The sequence below is a fragment of the Halichoeres trimaculatus genome, unplaced genomic scaffold (genome assembly GCF_033239565.1).
Source record: "Halichoeres trimaculatus isolate MK-OKI-2021-1 unplaced genomic scaffold, fHalTri1.1 fHalTri1_scaffold_12, whole genome shotgun sequence".
In the NCBI taxonomy this organism is placed as follows: Eukaryota; Metazoa; Chordata; class Actinopteri; order Labriformes; family Labridae; genus Halichoeres; species Halichoeres trimaculatus.
In genome coordinates this window covers 14,921,824-14,941,659 of record NW_027437190.1, presented here as the reverse complement: position 1 = coordinate 14,941,659, position 19,836 = coordinate 14,921,824, and the positions used below count along the sequence as shown (strand labels likewise).

The 19,836-nt window shown below is 38.4% G+C and overlaps 1 long non-coding RNA gene across 1 annotated transcript in view; it reads right to left on the bottom strand.

The window, feature by feature from the left end:
• Positions 1 to 18,780, bottom strand: part of LOC141801382 (uncharacterized) — a 128,515-nt gene extending 109,735 nt beyond the window's left edge. Inside the window, exon 1 of the long non-coding RNA XR_012599390.1 lies at positions 18,642 to 18,780. This is a non-coding gene — a long non-coding RNA (uncharacterized LOC141801382). The remainder of the gene's footprint in view (positions 1 to 18,641) is intronic.
• Between the last annotated feature and the right edge of the window lie 1,056 nt (positions 18,781 to 19,836).

Here is a 19,836-nt window from a genome sequence, read left to right as displayed (position 1 = left end):
CCTTTTTCAGAGTGCTTATAGGTAGACCTTTTAAAGCTTTTAAATGTTATTGTCCCAGAGATACAAACTGGTGCTTGATTGAATATTCTGTTTAAACTCCCCTGTGTTATCATGAATGGACCCCTATTCCTTATCACCTCATGCCAGTCCCCTCTATAAATATTTACCCCAGAAAGTTGTTCCTCCAGGAGAATACCAATTCTTTGTTAGCAAACCTTCACGCCCAGGGGCAGAAGTGTGTGGTATGAGTATTGAATTAACAACGGGTAAATTAATACAGCATCTGTTCTTCCTCTCATTCATTTGGCTTTAATACTGTTTGTATTCACTCCGCATGTGGGTTCCAACTGCACTCCCATCTGTGCTAATGCACGTTATAGTTTCAGTTTTTGGGCAGTGGCCATTGGTGTGATAGACACAGTTTGAACTACAATACAATTAGATTTCTGTTATTATCATGTCCTCATTCTATCCCCCTAAAAACAACACTGGCAAAATCTAAATTCCTCCAGGCCCCTTTAACTCAGGTACTTCGGATTTTGTCACCCAAAGAGATCAACCAAGCCATAACTACAAACAATCAAATGTTGACCCTTGGGTGTGTATCTCTTTACAGACTCTCTTTAACTCTATTTTCTAGTTTAAGTGGATTCCCAGATTTAAAAGCATTTCACTGTGAGTAAATCCCAAAAAGCAAATACTCACACCTTTCACCTGTTGGGAGAATAACTCTACTTCCATATGTTTGGTTGAAGACTTAACATGGCACTCGCCGTGGCACACACTGTAAAACCTCCAAATCCTTCTCTATAAATGGTAAATGAACCAGTAGTTGTAAAGCTTTACACAGCTGGTGTCATCCACACCACATTCACAAAGTGATGGTAGTAATTGCTACAGTAGAACCCATCATATATATATATATATATATATATATATATATATATATATATATATATATATATATATATATATATATATATATATATATATATAGTGAAAATGAGAAATATGTGTATGTCAACAGAATCACAGCACATATTTTTTACCGTTTTTTTACATCGACTGGGTGGAATTACATATATAATATAAAACATAAATTAACATTATATTCAACTGAAATGAATGAAGATTTAATCCTACAAGATAAATGGAAGTTACCTTGATTTATTCTTTTGTCTCAACTAATGACCTAAAGCAACCTCAGTGTGTTAAGCTGACTAAAAAAACAGAGCTTAATTACTTAAATTTTCAGGCTTGTTAAGTTTCATCATTCAGGATGTTTCTCCCACTTTGATGCAGAATGGTACAAGGACACTGAATGAGGATACAAGCACTTAGGTATTTCACTTTCATCACACGGCTGAAACTTCACTGTGCTGACAACTTTTAGTTCTGTTCCAAAATTAAATAATTGTTGGTTAACACAAATGATGTTTTTCATGTCTGGTTTCTGGTGAGTTTATCTATTTGCCAGGTAGAAATAAGTCAGCTGTCAGCAGCAGTGCAAGAGATGACTCACATGTAGGTGGGTGTGTGCTTCATTAAAAGGGTTCCTCTTCAAACAACTTGAAATTCATTGTGGTCTCTTTCAAGAGTGCACTCTTAAGGAGTGCTCTTGACTTTACACTAAAATGGAAACTAAATTGTCTTCTTTTTATTTTCTGACCTCATAACTAAAGTGAAAATTAAATCTTTCACAAAAATCTTCAGATTTTTTAAACAAGAATGTGGTAGAAAAATTCAATGCAGTAACATGACTAATGTTTATATTGAACACAAAAACTAAAAAGCAGGCAAATTTAATTGTGCAATGCAATCAATCTTTATGAAACATTTTTGTTTTTTTCACAGCCATTTAGATCCATATATGGGTGTTTTTTTTTTACATTTAGTGCAAAGTCCAATTGTGTTTGTCTTTGTCACCTGTCCATATTGTAGCTCAGAGATTTAAAGTAGATGAAAATGGTCAGGAATTTAATGGAAAGTATATTTAAAGTGCATTATACTAAGGGTCACTTTCTTAGGAAGAGGATTTAAGGCTAATTTGGACAGGTATGAGAATTCTCACCTCTCTCCAGTTCTTTTTAAGTCCCCTGAAACCAGAACTACTGCCTTCTTACAAAGAAGCTGCCGAAAGAGAAGCTTAATCAGAAAAACTGTGACAGTCTCAGAGTTTTTATCAGTCGAGGCTCCTCCTCTGAGTGATTTAGTTACTGTGCCACTGCTGTCAGCCTGAGCACCATCTATCAGCTGGAAGCTCCACACCACTGCCCCCCTTTCCCTATTTTCCCCTCAGACATTTCTATTTAGATTTTGTCAAGATACACTCATCACATTATAAGTATTGTTTCAGAGTGACAGGCACAGGGGTTCTCCTCATTGCATATATCTTCACAGTTCTTTTGTTCTTACACCCAACTCCCCTCCTCCGGAGATAAGAAAAAGGATGTGTAACATGTACACTGGGATTTGGAAGGTTTAGAATATGATGGGACATTTAACAAAAACTGGTATCTCTTTTCAGCTTTTACAGGATTTTAACTGAGAAACTTCATCATCTGGGTAAACAGCGTCTGTGGCAACAAAATTCCCCAAAACTGACTATATGATATTTATACCTTAAGAAAGTTGCTGATGAGCCTTCTTACTGATCAGGCCCTTGATACCACTGAAACAGAAAAAAAAACTGAAACCAAAACAGCTAGTTGAAAAACCTGAAACAGTCCAAGGATCTCAGAAAAACTAAAAACTAAGTGCTTTAATTGTAGCCTATTGTACCAAAGGGCTCCAGACTTTTCTTGAAATTTCCAGTTCTCCTCAAGTTACATCTTCCCTCAAGTCCCTGCCTGGCATGAAGTTTTCATCAGGAATAGAAAGTTTAGGAGGGTGACGTGCGCCGCAGCATCTTTTCTAAAATCTGTTTTAAAATCTATTTTAATCTTTTGTTTGTTTGTTTTTTATTGTTGTTTGTTTTATTGTATCTTTTTAATTAATCTCATTTTAATTGAATTTTAATTGTTTTCTATAATTTGTTCTGCCTGTAGAGCACTATGAATTGCATTGCTGAAATATGCTATAGAAATAAACCGGCCTTGCCTTGCCTTGCCTTTTCTACAGAATGATGCCCGATGACAAAATAGAGCTTGATTACACTGGTTACTGTACTTTGGCTTCATCAGAGTGCTCGGTTCTCTGTGTGACACGATTTGTTCATTTTAGATGCTCTCTTTAAGATTCCTGCTCCACAAACTACCTTCCCTCTGATTGGCCAACTCTCTAGAGGCCTGACCTTGGTGACTGAGGCCTGCACCTCCAACATGTCCCCAACATTGTAAGAGATTCTAATAAGATCATGTGTCATCATTTCTCTAAACACTAATGATGTTTTGTTGTGTTATTTTTGAACAGACTGTTTTGTAGGGCTGCGACGATATGCTAATCTCATGAATCTGTTACAATTTTTGGGCTGCTGATTCAATTCAAATTATGACTCTTAGATATTTACTATTTTTAGTTTGCTTTTTTAACACCAGACGATGTGGAAAAAGTTAAATGAGGATGATAATGTCAACAAACTATATGAGGAGTTATATTTTCCCATGAAATGCACATCACATGAGTCAGAGAGAAACATTTCAACCTCTGCTGAAGAATAGTAACTTTTTCCCAATCTAGTTTATAAACAAAGACTGAAAAGAAGAATGGTCTCGATATATGGATTTGTGATTTTTTTTCTCCCACCCCTACTGTTTTGAGCAGTTTACAGACCAATTTGTGTTTTTCTAATGGCATGTAATTAAGTTGCTGTTTGGAAATTTGCACACATTTAGTTTGGACATCCAGCGTTGTTACACAAGTCCATGTTTCAAATATGAGAAAGCAAAATACCCCCTCTTTAAACGGGCTGTGAGGACTTATTGACCAAGGAGAGCTAATGCAACCTCACTCTTCATTTGATTGGGACACTCTTAAGAACAGACCACTGCAGAATAACTGCTGCATGTTGGTTGGAATGGACATCATCACAAAAAGCTTGACCCGTGTTTTAGCCCATAGCTCGTGTTTTAGCCTAAAGCCTGTGCTCTATCACTCTCCTGTTTTGCTTGTACCTTTTTGTCAGTTCAGCTCCAGTGTCTGTTAATAAAAAAAACAATTCCAATAAAATAAATCCTTTTCAGCCAAAAACAAAAAAACACAGATATCGCTAAACTTTGTTGGCCAGCATGGTGTTGCCATAGGGACCATGTGCTGTGATTCAAACCTGTCTGACCCAAGTGGGAACAGTGTTGCCAACTCCTCAGCATCAGAAGTTGCTAGAGGCCCACCCAAAAGTAGCTAGAAGTCGCTGAACCTGTGGCTGCCTATCTGTCAACTGAGCAGTGCTAGTGCCTGTAGTGTACAGCTGGCCATCCAGGCAGGCAGCCACACACAAAATGCATGGCCCACAGAGAGAAGCCCCTAACCACCAAAAAAGTCGCTAGATTTGTCGCTAGTCACTTTTCTCTAATTTTGTTGCTAGGGGGGTCCAGTAAGTCGCTAAAATTAGCGACAAAATCGCTAAGTTGGCAACACTGACTGGGAAGCTGGAAATTACCAGGAAATAACCCGTTTTGGTGCTGATAATGTCATTTTAAGTTGTGGATTAAAATCAGACTCATACATAAAAATCAGACTTTTCCAAGATCACTTAGAAAGTCCACACAGTCCTTTTACCTGTTATTTTTGCATCACGGATACAATAACCTGGACCAGCTTTAACACATTTCCTCTACTGTAAGGGCAAAACTTCCATCACAAAGACTGTTTCCAGCCGGATTCTCAACTGTTGCTGAATAAGCCGATTTAGGGGGATCAGAGAGTGCCTGGTTTCAAGCATCTCTCAGGTCTTCTGCCCTTTAAAGAAAAAAGTCTATTCAGCAACACTGAGCCAATATAGCACAAACAACCATTTTCTTTTATCGTCTGTGTACCTCCCCTCCCAAAGTCAATTTAACAACCTCTGTACTAATCCTCAATATGGATGTAATCCCTGAGAAAAGTCGCAACTATAATTGAACCCAGCCCAATTGCCAGGAATTACATTCAAGGTTACACATGGAAGTAGATAACTCAAAGTATTTTCTGTACCAGCCTTTTCTGGCTTGTCCAAGACTCTCATCACTCACTTTTATCGTTCAACTCTTCAACCATGATTGCAAACATAGGATATTTCCGAGGTATTAAGGCTGCTGTTCGAAAAAAAAAAGGCTGAAATATCTTCTCATTTTCCAAGCTTGTTGAAACACTTCCGTAAGAAAATTGCAACCCGCACTGCAGGTGCGCAGTGTGCACAGTGTAACTGAATAGAATAGATGAAGGAACAAAGATGAGCGGGGGAAGCATATGGATAGATCTCAACAAAAGGATCCCTGAGCCATCTGGAGTCTTTTGAGAACACTGACACTGTGGCAGAGGAAGAGGTGGAGGCCCTTCACCAGGTGATGGATTTTTTTAATATTAAACATAAAGACTCTTCTCCAATGCGTAATGAGAATAAAAGAGACGATATAGACATGAGAGGATAAGGGGTTTGAAAGTACACTTTGACAGTACCGTCAATGCTATAATTTATTCAGTATTTAAATTAGTCTCATAGAGGATGTAAATCCCAGGTCCTATTTCTATACTTGGACTATATGCTACATGTTCCATGTAATGAAAAATGATATACCGTTGACAAGAGCACAAGACATCTACACCATTGTGTTTTATGCCAAAGGGTGCCAATCAAACTTGAGTGAGTCACCCATCACCTGTCTCTTTCAATTTACACAGAAACCGTGTTATTTCCTGAGGCATCAATAAATAAAAATCCCACGTTTAAACATTATTTTTGACTTCTGTATAAAAAAGCTGAGCTTTTATGGCTTTTCAAAGCACAGAAACCTCATAGACAACAATAAAAGGTAACTTCAATGACTCTGTTATTTCAGCGGTTTTGGAAAGTTTTTTGGTGAGAAAACATTTATTTAAAAAAAGGGGAGAAATTCCAATGTTATTTTTTTCTACAACTTCATGAAAATTAGCAATGATGTCCTGAAAAATAAAGTTTGTGGAGGATTTCGTGAGAGCAGCAATTTTGAAAATAGCCAAAATACAACTTCAGCTGCCTGTAGTGGTATGATAATCTCCAAGGGGGTAAAAAAAAAATCTATGTATTTTTATTTTTTTGCCACGTTTTTTTTTTTGAGGCAACTATTTACTATGTTGATGAGAAAAACATTCTTAAAATGCGCGTTTCAAATGTGATGCATTTGGCATTTCAGTGCTAACTTTTTTTTTTTTTTACCAAACTGCTTGTAAACATTTAAAAATGTATAGTTCAAATAAATATTTACTTGCTCATACTCATTATTTTCAGGACCAGAAAAGTTGGATTGGTGCACCCCTAGTGCTTGTTATGATATAGATATTACTGGTCCTCCTGTATAAAACAAAAACTATTTTTGTTTAGTTTACTTACCTACATTTTAGGGGTAAAAAAAACTGCTGGGTAGTTTTTGGTAACTTCAGGCTAGCTGCTTGCTGCTGTTTCTGACCTGTTGCCAAGCTAAGTTAAGCCAAAAACAACATTTTCACACTTGGTGAGCATCTTTCAGTTCCTTAGACAATCAGAAAAATACTTTAGCCGCCACTGAAATGTTTCATTAGTATTTGAAGAAGTTGACTTGGTGTTTGTCTTGGCCATATTTTATGAGAAATAGAGCATCTTTCATTAGCCTTACTAAGACTACCTGTGTATGATTTGTCCCACAGATTTATGAATTCATTGGCTGCCAGCAGTTTTCAGAGCATTCTGATGGATCATTCAAGACCCACAGATTATTGTGCTTTTTGACTATGTAAACACCAAAACTATCAAAAGAAAGAGTACAGTCTCTTCTTTCATCAGGAAATGGAGTTTTTTTCTACCCATTTTTCATTTTTTCATAACCGGCAGCAGAACAGGCTGGTTTCACTAAAAACACTGTTTTTGACCAAAAATAGAAAAACTAAGCTTTGCTCAAGTTTTGGCACTCGTCTCCAAAGCTCCATCCTTTCACCCTCTTTGTGATCTTATTGTCTTTTCTCACAACCACATTATGCTCTGCTGAAGTGTTAGCTGTCTGAACTTGTCCGACTTGCAGTGTTTCACTGTTGTCTCTCTATCATCTCTTCTCATAATCTATGCTGATCTCTGATTCAAAAAGAGCACTGCTGCTACCTACATGGGTCAGTTCATCAGTAAACTAGTTAACAAGCCTGGTACTGATGGACAAGCTCCACCAGACCATCTGTCAGACTGTCCCTGAGACTGTACCATTGAAAAACATAACTGATGTCCTCAGACGTCAGTGGCATTCAATGGCTGTGATCAAATTGCCTTCTATAGACATCAATGGCAGCCAATGAGTTAAGAGAATTTTCAGGTCACATCTAATTTGCTTCATAACTAAGTGAACAGTACTTCACAGAATCAATCAAAAATATCAGATATTAACATAGCCTTTTAACCCACTAAACCTTTCTAGATGCTCAGAAACTAATTTCATCAAAACACCGTTCCAAACAGACATCCCAGCTGATGCTTTCTGGGTATGAACACATTTCCAAAAATCAGTGGCAGCTGCTGGTCAGTCAAGGAGGGGAAGCTCATTTTTTCCGGCCTATATCATAAATTTGTTTATTTATTTAAACTTAAATTCTACCCTCCGTGCCGGCTTGCTTGCAGCTGGAGCAGCTATGTGAGACTACGACAGGCTGTACGTGTGAGTGACAGGGGGAGAAGGTCCGCAGCTGTAGCTGTAGCTGCTTACTGGTGAAAAGAGAGAGAATCTGTAAACACAGCGCTTGTCGTTTTTAAGAAAAGTAAACTCGCTGGGGATCGATAAAGCCTCCAGATCAGTCCAGAACAACTGACTGTAAAACTGAGAAATTGCACCGGTGGAGAGTTATACTTCAAGATCGCTGACTGGCTCATTTCACTGTCAATCAAAAAGGGATTCAGCCTCAGACTGATCATCCAGTCATCATGCAGAAGCCCAGTGTCCAGGCCAGTACACTGCCTCATAGACCCCCAGAGACGCTGAGCGTCCAATGGGCTGGACAAGACCTAGCGTTTATCCAATGACCGTCCAGTTTCCACAGTGGAACAACCCACTCTACGCTTCCCTGCTGAAGTCAGAAGACACTCAGCGTCCGACTGTGTTAAAGTGCTGAGACGCTGCGAGGATGAATGAGAAGGAGGTCAAGCCAGTTACCTGTGATAGGTAGCTGATTCTGAACAAAAGATGAAGGAATTCTAGCGCAGATTTTGTCAATAAAATGTACACACAGCAGTTCATATCACCACTTTTTTGGGGGACATTTTAGGGGAAGCCGAGCTTCTCTTGCAGTCTTAGAGCAATCACCACTGCCAAAAATGCCTCCCCATATTGTCACTTCCAACAGCAGCTGTGCTGTTTTATGGATTGTATTGTAGGAGAGTAAAAACACCTTCACACTATGAAACAGATTCTAACTTGGCTGAGATGTATGTTAAAACTCGAGTCAAAATCAATCGACAAAGACATCCGAAGATAGAGAAAAGAAAAAAATATGTTGCTGTGTCTTGTCTCAGCTCTGAGTGAGCAAAAGGTTATTCAAACGAATACACCCACAAAACAAATCTATCTGCCCCCACCCGAGTTGCACCAGCACACGCCTGCTCTGAGAAAAAAACACAACTTCTAGGCCTCTGAAAGTTTCCCGCTCGCTGGTTATCTGAGTCCGCTGTGTTGGAAGTGTGTAACCCTGCTGTATACAAAGAGGTGAAAGGGCAGAAGGAGGGAATTCATTATCCTTGAGCTTCTTCTCTCTTTGGCAGGGGAGAGCGCGAGAGACCTTCAGATAGGGCAGACGTGCTTCCTCCTCACCTACACCAGTCTCCAGTATCTCCTCTGCCAGCGTGTGATGAATAGGCCCGATCAGGGGGCAAGCTGATTGGTGAGGCAGGGAGCATAGAAGCAACAGTAAGATGAAGGAGGGGGAGAGGAAGATTCTCCTTAAAACAGACTGAATCTATAAAGCATGCAGCCGAATCTGACAGTGTTTTATAACAAGCTGTACAATATGGACCAATGTCAGATGGGACACAAAAGAGTCAGAGAGCATTTAAGCCTTAGGATGGTTTTCTTATGCTTATACTTCAACCCACAGGAACACTACAGCTGGAGAAGAAGTGAATGTTGAAATCAACAGTAAAAAAGGAAGCTATGAAAGCAGCTAGATCTAAAATACTGCAACAATAATAGAAGAGAGCTGAGTTTCATGAGCCATAAGAGCAGACTGTACAATATATGGTCATTGTCTCCACAACATCACCAGTCTATGTCTAATACAGAGTAATGAAGCCAGTCACCAGCAGGGGCCATACTGGAAATGCCAACTCAAGAGCCTGTCATGTCAGTCAAGTGAGCTGCACCTCTGATTGGACAAACTCGTGGTCCTAAATTCTTCTAAATCACAGAGTTGCAAGAGAAGACCAGCTTGCAGCACTATTAACTTGTATTCCTTTGTTTTATTTTTGCTGCATAACACACGCCATCACAGCCAGCTGATGATCACCCTCCATGTTTGTTTATCTCCTAAAGTAAAGTTTGATCAAACACACTTCTGTGAGATCCTATTTCAATAGAATCGTTGCCACAAACGTTAATTGTGTCGCGGTTTTATGGACTCATTCAGACATCTTATCTGCAGGCTGCCATACTAAAAATCTGTCAGAAATGTCCTCATGTGTCCAGACTCCCACAGTTTAAGTATTTATCAAGAAATTGTTAAGTGTTCACCTAGTCTTAATCAAAGATGCACCAATCCAACTCTTCTGGTTCTGATACCGATACCGATACCGATACCGATACCGATACTGATACCTGGGCTTTGGGTATTGACAGATACCAATCTGAGACCAGTGTAAAATAATAACCTGCATATCTTATTGTGGGATAAGAACGCTAATTAGAGGTAGACCGATATATCGGCTGGCCGATATATCGGGCCGATATTTGGACATTTGTCTCTATCAGCCATCAGCCTTATTTTCTTTTAAAAAGCCGATTTTTGATCCGTTGTATAAAATGACGCAATTTTTGATCAGGCACAAAAAAGATGAGCACCTCAAACTTGTGGAACCACTTGGATACATTACATACTTTTGTTCAAATTATATTAATAAGTTTAAATTTATTTTTTGACATTTTAAGAAGAGTTTGAATGTTTACTACTGCTTGTTACATTGTGTGTTTACTCAGACAAAATATGTCATTGTTTTGAAAGCTGAATAAATGTTCAGAGGACTGGACACGACTTGTTGTAATAGATTTCTTTTAGTTGCTCAGAAATTGCTGCGTTTCACAAAAATGTGATAAATATATATTTATTTAACAATCGGCCTGAATATCAAATTGGAAAAATCGGCTATTCATATCGGCATCGGCTGCCCAAATTTGGAAAGCATCGGCATCGGCCCCCAAAAAACCCATATAGGTCGACCTCTAACGCTAATGACTGCTGTTTAAATGTTTACCAGCAAAACAATGCTTCAGAATGACCAGAAATTACTCAATTGTAAACTTTCATACACTGTAGACCGGTAATGCAGCACAAAAAAAACAAACAAACAGAGAAAGTGCATCAGAGGTAACAAATCAAGTAGCAAAGAGTGCTGGTTTGAAAAAGCATCAAGTTGGTTGCCTGGAACAGCACCATGGATTGGCCCCTTCCTCCTGATACCCAATCCAGCTTTGAGGGGCTAGAATGATTGGTAATGGTGCATCCCTGGCCTTACTTAGCAAAAAAGACAGGGTGCAGCCCCCAATAAAACCACACAGTAGGGTATTTTTACACCTTATTACTTCTGAATATTGAACTATATAAAAATAATAAGTTGAACTCTGAGCCTAACACAGGTTGAAAAGTAGATTTATTCATTTGCTTGGTTTCCAAAAACCAAGCCAGCATTTTACCATCCTTTGTACTCTTTAAGCTGAGCTTGGCTGAGCTAAACCAACCATTTCTTCCCCCAGCAGAGTTTTATGACATTTTCACAGTGGCATCAGTCTTCTTGTCAAACTCTTCAGAAGACAGAAAAAGCATGTTTGAAATGTACTCTGCTGATCCACAAAAGAACACAAAGATTTTTCTAGAACCATTTATGGACGTGATTTAGGTGAGTACTGTTCACGGGGACAGAATGCAATCTTTTTGCTTTTATTCAGAGTTTCAATTCAATTTCAATTGAATATTTTGGACCAAAGAACCAATTGAACAATTCAAAGTACTTTCAATATACCTTCTGAACCTCAGGCAGACCACTGTTTGTAATGTAATGGGACTTAAATCTATGGTGTCAAGTAGAAAATGAGGCACAAGTGGGAGAACTATTTGACAGTTGTGCTACTTTAAAAAGCACTGAGGCTCTACAGTTATTACTCGTGAGTACATTACAGGGACTGGAGGACAGGTATTAGCTGACATTTTGCACATTTTCCATTCTGATACATTTGTAATTTCAAGCCAGATAATGCCGAGTTCAGAAGCTGATATTATTACATCTCTCATAAAACTGTGATTTTCCCAAAGCTTTTCTCCACTTAATAACAGAAAGCGAGAGACCATATGAAAATGTCACAATAACAAAAGATGTGGGAACAAAATACCTGGCAGCACAGAAGAGGTTCATCAAAAAAAAAAAAAAAGGAAAAAACAGAGATGGAGGAAGAAGTTGGCTGTCTGTCACCTGGCAGACCGAGAAGGCGATTTAATAACTCTGAACAAAGCCGTTCCCTCTGGCAAGTCAAACCTCTAATTACAAAACAGGATAGGAGACCAAGGCCACCCAATATTTCCTCGCCAACCTTGATACGAATCATACAAAGCAAATGAAGCATTTAAAAGGGGAATGGAGAGGAGAGGAGCATTGTGCAGCGTGGCTCGTAGAGAGAAAAACCTCAACAGAAGGGAGAGGAGACGAGTGAAGCCGGGCGGAGAGGAGAGGGACGCTGAGCTGCTCCAGGAACAGGCATAGGAAAATTGATGGAGCCTAGGGAAGCAATTGATAGCTAGAGGACAGGAAGCAGGCTGTAAGGCAATTATCACTATCTCTGCCATGTGATTTAAGAGTGTCTGAGTGTGTAATACTGTGAATTAATCACATTCCAAGGTAGATACATCAGGAGCCCATTTCTGTCTTAAATTTCAATTATTCTCCTCCATCTCTGGAAAATGTACTTTGCAGATGATCTAATTAGGCAGCACATGAAATTCCACTCAGTCGGGATATAAACGTTATGTGTGTGTGTTTGTGAGTGAGAGACAGAAAGACAGCTTGATGAGACAGCTACATTAAATGAAAGCACAGAGTGAGAGCCAGCTTAATCATCACCAGCAAAGCTCCTGACAAACATCAACAAAAGGCGCAGTGCTATGAAAACCCACACCCACTTCCACATATTTACTCTAATATAGCAACAAGCAGCAAAAATAAATTTGAACATGTGTGTGGCAAAGGAAAGATTCACCTGCAGCCAAACACATAGATAAGCTTATATATAAACCATATGTGCCACCCACCTGGCAGCAGCACCAGCAAAATGTCTCCAACGATACAGGTCCCAGAGGAGCATGTGCATGAATAGCACAAGATTTAATCATGTTATATTATTCTTACTCTGTTGAGCAAATGTTTACAGCAGTAATTAACTTTTGCTCATTTCCACTGGAGATTTAATTCAACAAAGAAAATGGCATACAGTGTGTTGTTAAGTATACACGGCTGCAGATGGTGTGGAATTAATTTTATTATACTTTACAACAGCAGGCCAGTGCTGTCAGTAGAATATATTTATATAAAAAGCATCTTGATTGACCTGCCTGTTCTTTATTTTACTGCTGTGACAGTTCTGTGATAAGTTTATGGGAAGAAATGCAGAACGTTTGTGCCCCCTAATGGAAAGATTAATCCTTGTAAACATCACTGTGGTGGGATGAATACATTTTTCCATTCATTGAGTTTGTCTTTCCTGGAGAACTACAAATGATTTAACTTTTAAATCTCAGACAAGACACCATTAAGGGCTCTTTGCTTAAGAGGAAAGTAATTTGTGTGCTTATCAATATTTGACTCATGTTTACAGTACAGAGCAGAAAAGCAATCTGTAATCCCTTTTCACGCAGACAGTGGGCTGAACATAATGGTGCATAAATCAATTTAGAGGTAAACAGACTTACGGTGACAAAATGGATTTCTTTAATTGGACTTTGATGAACTTCTAGCACACATAAGCCTCCTCATAAGCTCTGTAAGAGTTTAGTGTTGTGTTGTTTCTGATGACCCTGCTGGACAATCCCACTCACAATAAAATTACAGACAAGTTTTATATTAAAGACTAATAAGTAGGGGTATAACAATTAATCAATCTTGATTGATGTATTGATATATCGATTGTTTAAGCAAAAATTCAGTCAAATCATTTGTGAGTGAACATCCATATCCATCGCCATTTTTACTTGAGCTTGTGTTTTCAAAGTCACCCTACACGCTTGGTTCGGCTGCCACGAGTCACAACGCCTCTGGGGTGGATAGCAGGTAAAGGCTAACAGCCGAGAGAGATAACGAAGACATTTGCTCCCCTTTCAGGAATAAATCAGCAGTGTGGAAAATATTTCAGATTCCGGAGAAAATACGGATCAGAAAACAAAGCAAATGTGATGTGCAAACAATACCAAGGGGTGTATGCAGGAAACACAGCAAATGTGGCAGCTGACCTGAGGGAGAAACACAGCACTGATTCCCATGCTAACATTAGCATGCCCGAAAGTACCACAGCAAGCTAGACGTAGACTTAGAGACAGAGTTATCTTCCAAACCACCAACTACACTAGCAGGGCTACTATTTTGGCCCAAATTTCAGTATGCAGTAGGTAGTATGAGAAAACTTGCAAAATCTGCAGTATGCCAAAAATCCCCAGATGTCCTACTGATCCAGTAAAAAATTCTCAGTATGCACTGGACCAGTCTACTTGGCATACTGTTTCCCACAATGCACAGCACTTGCGCTGTTTGTCCATGCAAGTGGCAGGTTTTGGTGAATTGCCACCACCTAGTGGAATGAGTCGGCATTATAACTACAATACAACAGCACTAACATCAGACAGTCAGTGAGATAGAAGTGATGCTGAAAAAACACAAGGAAACCCTGTTACTTCCAGTTATAAAAGTGGTGTTTACTTCAACAAATTCATTAAAGCCCATATAAACTACTAATTCACTTTTTTAAACCATACGTGGATTATATAGAAGTGGTTTTATCCATCAGCTGTAAAAAAAATAAAAATCCCTTCCAGGTTTATTTTTAACAAACGATATGACTTTGGGTGTAAGATTAAAATTCAAATATGATCATTCTGCTGTGATATGATTAACAATTAACTTAAATACCAACTTAAATTCACCTGTAGCTCCATTTTCCTAAACTGAAAACCAGAATAGAAGACTACAAAACAGAGCAGTCATGCAACATACTACACTATACTACTATACTGCAAAAGCAGTAGGCAGTATGCAGTGCCTACTACATACTACATTCACAAGAATTATGTAGTAGGCAGAAAACAGCCTTACAGTTCCATATAGACATTTCAAGAATTACCCAGCAGTGCATTTGGAATTAAATTTTGTTGCAACGGCTTCCTGAGTGTGAAAAGACAGTGTATAAAACTAAAGACTGTATAAATATATATCTACATATCAAATGAATTCAAAGAGCAAAAAATAGATGGAGACAAGAGTTATACAAGAAGGTGGTAAAAACTGACAAGCTTAACTCTGGCTAACATCAAAAGCTGGACAACCACTCAAACAGAGCTAAGAACATTACTTGTGCCATTCTGTTTTTCCGTTTGTTTTCATTTAATAACGTGTTGTAAAAAAAAAACAAAAAAAAATGTGCATTTAAAACTGAAAACTGCAGCACTTTAAAGTGTAACAGAAACATTTGTTCAATTTGTTAAAGACTGTTTTTTTCATGCAAATGCCTTAAACATTTGGCTATACATTCTCAAAACATATCAATATTGTCTTTTTTCCTTTATGTGCAAAGTAACAGTTTGTGGTAAATGGGTTCTCGATATCATCTGATATCAAAATCAGGCCTCTAAATCATATTGAGTTGAAATTTTATTGTGGCAGACTTTGTGATATCAGCAAATATCAAGCTGTTTTAAGAATTGACACTGTGTCATATCATGACGAAACAGGTGATTTATATCCCTACTAATGAGCTGATTAACACTATTAATACCTACAAAGGTTTCCTGAGCCTTAGGCCATGTCGACACTAACCCCGGTATTTGGGTACCCACATACTTTTATACGTTTCGGCTCGTCATCCACATGAAAACCACAGTTTTGCATCACATAAAACAATGTTTTCTGAAAACTTTGACCAAAGAAAAGATTTTGGAAAACTTGGAATTGAGTTTTTGATTCCCAAATGTCACAGATGAATAACGGGGTTCACTGTGATTGGTTAGCACAGGTTTCACACCTGAAAAACACTGCGAAATACGGGTTTGACTTGCTTCTAGCTGCACCTTTCAGGGGATTTGCCTGGTGCATGTGGGGGAAAGTATTTTAAAAATGAATGGAGGGGTGGGAGTATTTGTTTTCGCAAATACCCCCTGCGTGTGTATCTCTGGTTCAGTCAGGTACACAATCATAGGGAAGACTGCTGACTTGGCAGTTGTTCCAAAGACAGCCACTGACACTCTCCACAAGCAGGTTACACCTCAAAACAGTGTTGCTGTTCACAGTGCTGTATCCAAGCATATTACTAGAGAATTGAGTTGAAAAAGTGTGGTTGAAAAAGATGCACAAGCAAAAGTGATAACCACAACCTTAAGTTGCTTAAAGTCCAGTTTAAAGTTTCCACAGTCAGTGATGGTTTGGGATGCAAGGTCATATGATGCTGTTGGTCCTCTGTGTTTTCAATAGTCCAGAGTCAAGGCAGCCGTTTACTAGGAAACACTTAGCACTGCTCACAAGCTCTATGGAGATACTACTATGCCTGAATGACTAACAAATTTACCAGAACCCCACAGAGAATCTATGACATGTTGTCAAGGCAAAGATTCAGAAGGCCCAGTAACGCAGACAAACAGAAGGCTGCTGTCTAAGCAACTACGGCTTCCATAGCACCACCTAAGCAGCACCGTTTTTACCAAACAAAGCCTTGATGGTAGAGTTAAAACAATACTCTAATGATCTAAACTGTCTTTTTGCTAATCCTATCAGCCATGGGTGCAAAACATTATACAAAAAGAAAACGAACAAAGGAAAGACAAAAACTTCTTCATTTCTGCTCACTTACTTCTGCCTAACTTTACCAGAGTTCCAAACATAACAACTTCAAGATGAGTCACAAATATCAACTGCTTTTTATGCAGAATATGCTTCCCAAACACAAGCCCAAAATTTGAGAATGAAGAAATAACTAGGGCTGCACGATTATCGCAATCGCAATCGCAATCGCAATGTCAGCACATGCAATTACGTAATCGCAAAAGAGGATATCGCAATCGCAATCGCAATGTCAGCACATGCAATTTAGATTTTTCTCCATGATAACCAAGCAAGTCTGTAGACTCATCATGACACAACTATTTTTTATTAAATCGCAAGCACAATCGCAATATTGTCCACCTAATCGCAAATCGCACCTTTTCCCCAAATCGTGCAGCACTAGAAATAACCTATCTCGTTACTGATAAACTTTTTTCACCATGCAAGCCATGAAGACCTATTAGTAGAAGGCTACTAAGGCTATTTCAAACTTATTAAAACTTAGGGCTGTGTTAAAAAAAAAAAAAAAAACAATAATCATACATGATCAGCTTTTTCCTATTCCAAAGCTCAAATAAGGTTTGTTTGATTGTAAACAAAATGATGAGTGTTACATCTTGGCATCTACATGCATAGGATGTGTTTTCTGATTAAAAGAAGGACATGTCCTCTTTTAGTGGTTACACATACAATCACTGTAATTCTTTGCAGGCTGTTTCTACGATATAATGTCACTCATTCTGTCTGACACCTATTCAGCAGCATTGTTTTAAAGCACTGAAACAATAAAACAATAATAATCATCAACAAACTTGTCACTGATTGCCTGCATTTCATTATAAAGGTTGTGTAAGGGGCATGTATTATTAATTTCAGATAGTTCCCTCACCAGGCAAAAAGTCCTCTTAGGACATTATGACCTAAAGCACGTTGATGTTGTTCTCACAATAATTCAACAAAGACTAATGTGCTCCTTTAATAGAGTTCCCTTTTACCTCATAATACCTCTTCAAAATACCACGGATGAGTAAATCATCTCAAGCAGCTGTGGTTTTCACTGTTGTGAAACTGTTTTAATAAAATACAAGGCTGCCCTCTGGTGGTGATAAAAGTAGAGCTGTAGCTGTAGCACAGAGGCGCATGAGAAACACCTGAATCTCTATGTAGACTTGTCCTTACTCAGTGATAAACAACTATATGAGAAATTACTCCCCTCTCTAAATGTTTCCTTAAATTAGCATCTTAACATGCATGGAAGCAACTCTGGTCCACTGTTAATTGAATTTCAGCGCAGACACACCTCATTCTGCCTAATGAGGTATTGATTCTGTGATCACCTGACAAGCCATGAGACTAAGTCAAGCTGCTTCAACGTGTGTATTTAAAGCAGCATGAAACCAAAGACTGGTGGAGAGTATCACAAGATGGATGAAAGCTCTCACAAAAAATCAGGTTTCTTCCACCAAATGTTGAATCTGAACTCATGCTAGGTTTAAACAGTTGTTACACACGGTAAATGCAACAAAAAAAAATAAAAATAAAACATGTTTTAATGTATTTACATGTGTTCACCTTTGCCTTATTCATAATCTAATAAATTGCATCTTTTTTCATCTTGATACATTTTGATTCTGCAAATAAAATATCAATTATATCAAGTATTCTTCATTTGGAAGTTGGGTAAAAAATCTGTATAGAAAAGGGAAAGAAAAGAAAGTGATTCACTAAAATAAAAAAAGAAAAGGGAAAAAAAGAAAGAAAAATAAAGTAAGAAATTGTCAAGAGCAGTAATTTGCCTATAGTGGCACTTGACCATCACTGATAAAGACAGGAATAAAAAAAAATGCATAGTTCTCACAGTGTGGAAACTACAAGCTCAAGTTAGAAAACCCTTTGTCTAAGCATAATCAGTTTGCTAAAGGGTTATTTCAGGATTTTAAAACTGGGGCTGTTTGAGTTTAATATCACTCATAATTGTGCTGATGAGCCAGCCCTGCCTCTTCCATGAGAAACTGTCAGGGGAACCAGGAGGCAAGCAAGTCGTGTTCTGCATTTTGATGAGAACCAAATACCTCATTTTACCCAGAGGATGTAATGTGCAGTATGCTCAGCCTTTCATTCCTCTGTAGCAGCTAACCGCCGGTGCGTTTAGGCTACATGTTGTGATGATGCAAACATGTCGACTAGACCATGGGTTGTGTCACTATGCTATAAGAACTGAGAAGAGACGATCACTTACCTTAAAAGGGCACTTCCATCAAGCGTTTCTTGTTTTTCATTTGAACTCCTGAATATTACATGAAGAGGTCAACAAACTTCGGCGTTCATTACGACAGTGGACTCAGGTTAGTGGGCGTCATCGTCTGCACACGTGACAACAAACCGTTTCCTTGGTTTGTCAGTTTTAGTGGCTGAAACACCTGCACCCCTAGGCAAAGGTGGATTAATGCACAGGCTTACCTAGGCTGGAGCCAAGGGGCCCTGCCTGCGAAGGGCACCTCTGATTAGTCAGATTATTTGTGGAAATTTAGATATGCTACCTATCCAATCATCCTCAATGATTTGACTGAGTGTGGTGGTTCTGTCACCATAGTTGCCAAGTCTGCTTATTTTATGTGACTTTGAGCTTGTTTTCTGAAAAATATCATCAGTCGTGGGTTGTGGTTTTTTTTTTTGTTTTTTTTTTTTTTTTTTGTTTGTTTTTTTTTGGGGGGGGGGTTGCAAAACAAAAAACATTTATCTTTAGGCCATTGATTTAATTTAATTATTCTTATTTTCTCAATTTTACACATTATTTTTTAATCAAAGAAAAAGAATATCATTTAAATTTTTTACATGAACTTTTAATGGTCAATTTGCTGTTATTTTTGCATAATGCGCATGTTTTTTCTTTAAATCAAAGTTTAAAAAATGAGTTATTCAATATTTTTTTGTTGATTTTGTTTACTGTCAAAAATAAATGTTTATACTGTTAGCACGAGGTCTGGCGTTAACACAATGTGGCACGTCACCTGTTGAACTTGTTTTGGGCTTGTTCCCTCAGAGCTGGTCACTTATTTCTATCGCTAGATCTGGCAACGTAAAAAGGGGGGCCATTAAAGAACAGCCTAGGGGCCCATGACTACCCTAATCCTCTCTGCCCCCAGGTAATTAAGGGCCTCTCCTGTTCTCCAGGACACCTAAATATTTTATGTTTTTTTACTTATCTATTTAATTTTTTCTTTTACTTTTTCCACTATGAGTTTTCCTTTCGCTGTGATACCCGGGCTCATGAAAGTGACCAGCGTGTCATTGTCCAGTTTGGTTGTATTTCTGTCCCATTCAAGTTCGCAGACTCAAACCGCTGATCAGTGCGCTCTAGGTGGAAAAGCACTTCCGTGTTGCGTTTGCAAATAGTACAAAATCTTATTTTTATTCTGATTGCGTTATACAAG